The sequence below is a fragment of the Arachis ipaensis genome, chromosome B08, assembly GCF_000816755.2.
Source record: "Arachis ipaensis cultivar K30076 chromosome B08, Araip1.1, whole genome shotgun sequence".
Classification (NCBI taxonomy): domain Eukaryota; kingdom Viridiplantae; phylum Streptophyta; class Magnoliopsida; order Fabales; family Fabaceae; genus Arachis; species Arachis ipaensis.
This window is the reverse complement of record NC_029792.2, coordinates 87,714,745-87,720,349: the sequence shown is the minus strand read 5'-3', so window position 1 is coordinate 87,720,349 and position 5,605 is coordinate 87,714,745.

Sequence of the window (5,605 nt, the reverse complement as noted above, 5' to 3'; positions counted from 1 at the left end):
TACCTTTTTCACTAACGTTCCTCACCAAAGTAAGAGCCACGTTAACTTCAACGTTAGTGGCACAAACGTTGTCACTAACGTTGCCTCTATGTCCTTCGCACACGTTATTGGGACTCACCTTTCCCAGTAACGTTGAGAAGTCTCCCCCTTCCTTATGTTAGAGTCCATGTTAACTTAGTTAACGTGGCTCTTTTAACGTAGGCTTGCCAACCTTCGAGAACGTTAGTGACACTTACCTTTGTCACTAACGTTCCAATGTGCCCTTAGCTCCCACGTTAGAGTCCACGTTAACTAGGTTAACGTGGCCTCTAACGTCGCTGTGCTAGCCATCTCCAACGTTAGTAACAAAGGTGAATGTCACTAACGTTGGCTCATCATCTCTCCTCCTCACGTTAGCTTCCATGTTAACTAAGTTAATGTGGGAGTTAACGTGGCTCATTGTGGCTTGTGTGGGCTCCTTCCAACGTTAATGACAATGTTAGGTGTCACTAACGTTGGCGATCACCTTCCTTCTTCACGTTAGCTTCCACGTTAACTAGGTTAACGTGGGAGTTAACGTGGCTTATTGGGGCTTGTGTGGGTTAATCCTAACGTTATTGACAATGTTTGGTGTCACTAACGTTGTCAACCACCTACTTTCTTCATGTTAGCTTCCACGTTAACTAGGTTAACATGGGAGTTAACGTGGCTTATTGTGACTTGGCCAACGTTAGTGACAAAGTTGAATGTCACTAACGTTGGCTTCCCCTTTACTTCTTAACGTTAGAGGCCACGTTAACTAAGTTAACGTGGCTCTTAACGTGGCCACTTATGAGCTTGGTCCAACGTTAGCTTAGGTGAATGTCACTAACGTTGGCTCCCTTTCCTTTCTTCCACATCAGAGTTCACGTTAACTTAGTTAACGTGACTCTTAATGTGGGCAATGATGGCTTCGAGAGCGTTATAGGCGATTACTTTTCTCATTAACTTTGCAAGTTACTCCCATTCCACGTTAGTGCCCACGTTAGTGTAACTAACGTAGCCACTAATGTGGTTCTTCTTTGCTTCCTTTGTCCTGAAATCAAGCAATCAAGTGCAACAAAGTTCTGGTCCAAGTCATGGGAAATGCAACATCAAATTTGTCATAAAATTCATGCAAAATTCCCATAAAATCATGTAAAGTGCACAATGTATGCTTGAATCAAGATGTAAGTGAATATCTACCCAAAACTAGCTTATTTTCTAAGGAAATGCATGAAACTACCCTAAAAACAGTAAAGAAAAGGTCAGTGAAACTGGCCAAAATACCCTGGCATCACAACACCAAACTTAAAGCTTGCTTGTCCCTAAGCAAGTACTGGAACAAGAGAATGATGAATGGAATGCCAAGAGAAATGAGTCATTCTTGTGGAGGTCATGCCCCTGGTTTTATGGTGGTTTCATGCATAGCAACTTAGGTTCATTCCTGGCTTTCAGACCTTTATCATGTCCTAGAATACTCACTGTGATTGCATCCCATGAGACTTTTATTCATTGATCCTTTTATTGTTATTTCAGGCCTTATTTGTGTTCTTAGGCTAAGTGCTCTGTAAGGGGGCGACTCTTTAAGATAAGCTTTCAGCCAACACTCCCGAACCAGTTCGTTCAAGGTGCTAGGTGTTAAGATACCCCTAAGGACTTACTCCCTCAAGTCTCTTTCCCCCATACATACACACCACAGGCATATAGTTTATTTATTTTCTTTTCTTGAGACTTTGGTGTCCAGCACCTCTTTGGGTTACTAAATGCTCTGTAGTGAAGGTTACTCTTGATAGTGGACTTTCAGGTGATAATCCCGAGTTAGTTAACCCAAGTTACCAAGTGATAAGGCACCCCTAAGAGCTTATTCATCCAAGTAGATCCCTCATACAGGAGCACCACAGACACATGCCTCAAGATTAAAACCATTGGTGCCTAGCCTTCTTGCTTACTCTTTTTCTTTTATTTTTCAACCTTTATTGTTCTTTCCCTTTTTCTTATTAGGATCTTCTTATTTAGCTAGTCTCATGGGGTGTGTCTCAAGCATCGTATTCCTGACAGATAGTTGTCCTCCCACCTGGTAGTTGAACCAACTTAGCTAACGTATGACTATACCATAAACTTATGAACTCTTCTCTGGTCTTTTAAAACACTCATTCTCCTTTCATTTGATTCAAAGGGACAAGCATACAAGTAAGTAAAGAGATGATGCAGTGACATAAAGACTAGCAAACATAGAACTATTCAACAAAACAAAAAAAAATTTAAAAGACAGAATTGAAAAGGTTCAAACTATTATGGAAGCAGGTTTTATTTCATACAAGATCTTCCTTATTCAAAGCATAGAAAAAGATGCACCAAAGAAGGAACTCCACCACCTTTTACTCATGTGGTTGCCCATGCTCTCCTCCTTGCTTGTCCTCCTTGTGTCCCTCTTGAGTGCTCGTACTCCTATTCCCTTTGCTTTTTCCAATCAACTTCTTCCAGAAACCGCCATCTTCCATCTTCTTCTTTAGTGTTTCCTTCTGCTGTTTCACCTTCCTTTCTTCTTGTTCTACAAAATCTTTTTGGACCTCATCATATGTAGGGATGGCATAGTGTAGATGATGCATATGACTAGACATGTAGTTCAACTTGGCCTGAGTGTTTATGTTTAACTCCTCCCTATGTAGTTGCCGTCCTTCATTAAGTACAGTGAACTCATTGAATGCTTTCATCTGAGCTATTTGCCGCTGATTGAGTTCTTACAAGTGCTTATCTTGACGTTCTTGCCTCTCAGTAACTTAGTGGATGGCTTGAGTGAGCTGGGAGTATTGTTCCTGTTGCTGCTCCATTTGTTGTTTCTGCCATTCTTCTTGTCGGCTCATCCAGTTGGACTGAAGGTTTAGTATTTGCTATTGTCCTTCCATCTGTCTCATCCCTAAATCTTCAATGGCTCTTAGAAAGTGGTTCATATTCAAGTCGGCTGGGTCATGATGCTCTTCTTGTTGATATTCTTCCTGATGATGCTCCTCTTGGTGAGCTTCTTCTTTCGCTTTTAGCTTCCCTATTTGTGGCCTTCTTTGTTGCTGAGCAGGTGTAGTATAGACCAGACGCTGGATTGTCATTAGTCTCCCAGGGTTCACTCAGTCTGGATTGCTATCCTCAAAGACCACCTTGGCGTTTGTGCACAATCTGAGAATGGTGCTGAGGTACCAAAGTCTGGCACCTGATTCAAGCTTCTCAGCTGAATCTTGAATTCCTTCAGCTATCAGTTCATGCACATTGATTTCTCCACCTTGTACTAGGCAATGTACCATAGTTGCTCGATTAATATTGACCTCTGAATTATTTGCAGCTGGGAGGATAGACCTCCTCACGAGTTCAAACCACCCCTTGGCTTCCGGGCTAAGGTCTCCCCTCTTGATGAACCAGGGTCTCCCATCTCCATACCTTTCCCAGTCAGCTGCTATAACACAGATGTCAGTCACGATTTCTGTGAGCTCATCATTGTCTTGGCTTTTACTTATCCTTGCATGATAACTGGTCTCATCAAAATGTGGTGATTTCAGGTGAAGAGTTCTTGTTATAGCATTTGGGCTGAATTCCACCTCCTTTCCTCTTACATAGCTTTTGAAGGTTGGAGCCCTGGTTTTCTCTTCTCTAACCATATTTGCGTAGAAGTCTTTGATGAGGTTTGCATTGATCTTCCCCTCTGGATCAGTGAGCCTTTGCCACCCTCTTTTCTCAATTTTCTCCCGAATCTGTGGGAACTCGTCTTCATTGAATTGGAAGGTCAACTCGGGCAATATCTTTTTGAGCTTTATCCGCTCAAATTTTCGTTCATGGAAGGCAGTTTTGAATCTCTTCTCATCGAAAGGAATGCTCTCCATTGGTTCATTCCTTTTTTGCCTCTTGGAGCTTGACGGGAAAATCAAATGGCGGGAAAGTAAATAACAAAAAAGTAAATGCTGGAAATAAAGAGCTGAATGTAGATGACGGAAAGTAAATTGCAGAATCTTAAATGGGAATGGGGTAATTGCTCATAAAAGTAAATGACAGAAAGTAAAGAGAATGGGTAAGATCAGAAATGGGGAGTTCATTGGGCTCAGTACCTTTGTTCAACGTTAGTGGCACAAACGTTGCCACTAACGTTGCCTCTATGTCCTTCGCACATGTTATTGGGACTCACCTTTCCCAGTAACTTTGAGAAGTCTCTCCCTTCCTTACGTTAGAGTCCACGTTAACTTAGTTAACGTGGCTCTTTTAACGTAGGCTTGCCAACCTTCGAGAACGTTAGTGACACTTACCTTTGTCACTAACGTTCCAATGTGCCCTTAGCTCCCACGTTAGAGTCCACGTTAACTAGGTTAACGTGGCCTCTAACGTGGCTGTGCTAGCCATCTCCAACGTTAGTGACAAAGGTGAATGTCACTAACGTTGGCTCATCATCTCTCCTCCTCACGTTAGCTTCCACGTTAACTAAGTTAATGTGGGAGTTAACGTGGCTCATTGTGGCTTGTGTGGGCTCCTTCCAACGTTAGTGACAATGTTAGGTGTCACTAACGTTGGCAATCACCTTCCTTCTTCATGTTAGCTTCCACATTAACTAGGTTAACGTGGGAGTTAATGTAACACCCTAACTATCAAAATGTCACGCTTCCGGCTGCGCCACTCTGATAGCTCGAGTATTACCACGACTCTTATAATATTTAAGACTAAAATATGAGCCTGTTTAAAACTTAAAACCGCATAACACTTCGATAACTCTTTTCTTGAAAACCTAAGCATACATGTACATAATATTCAGATACAACCGTAAGATATATATAATACATATACATAACACTAGTTTACAATTATACATATCATAATTTCCTATCCCTCTTACAAACTTAATAAAGATAAAGACCGGGGAAAAATAATAGCTATGGTAATACAAAAGGACCGAATAAACAGAAAATAAACATAACTCTCCTGAAGCTTCGCCTTCCATATCCTGAAAAGGAATAACCTGTAGGGTAGTGAGAACGTCGTCCTCGCTTGTTCTCACTATAGGATTACAAAAAATGCTATAACAACATACATAAAGATAAGATCATTCTTAGAGTTCAGTGATCATTGCTCGTCTTATGAGTCTTTCGAAAAAGGCCATAGGTCCACATTCGAAATCCAGAAAATTCCTTTTTGAAAACTTGCTAAATTTCTCAAATATTCTAAAATAAAACCTTTTTCCTTTCTTAAAGAAAATGTCTGAAAAGTTTTTCCTAGACCGCAACCATGAAAGTAGTTACCTACGCGGTATAAATGATCATCCCGTTCCAAGCATAGGTTCATTAAGTCTATACTGAACCGATCAGATACTTTATACATAACTAGGACTCAATATACCAATCACGGCCTCAAGCCCATCCAATCCAACACGGCCCCTGGCCCAAACAGCTCAATCAGCAACCAACTCATCACAAACCAATCAATTCAAACACAATCGCAATTAATGTGGTTCAAGCACAATCAAGAGCAATTACAACAAGTATAACAGTTAGCAGTTAACATAAGTATTCACATAGGCAAACCAAATACAATATGCACACCCAAACAATATCACATAGATGCAAATGATGAATGC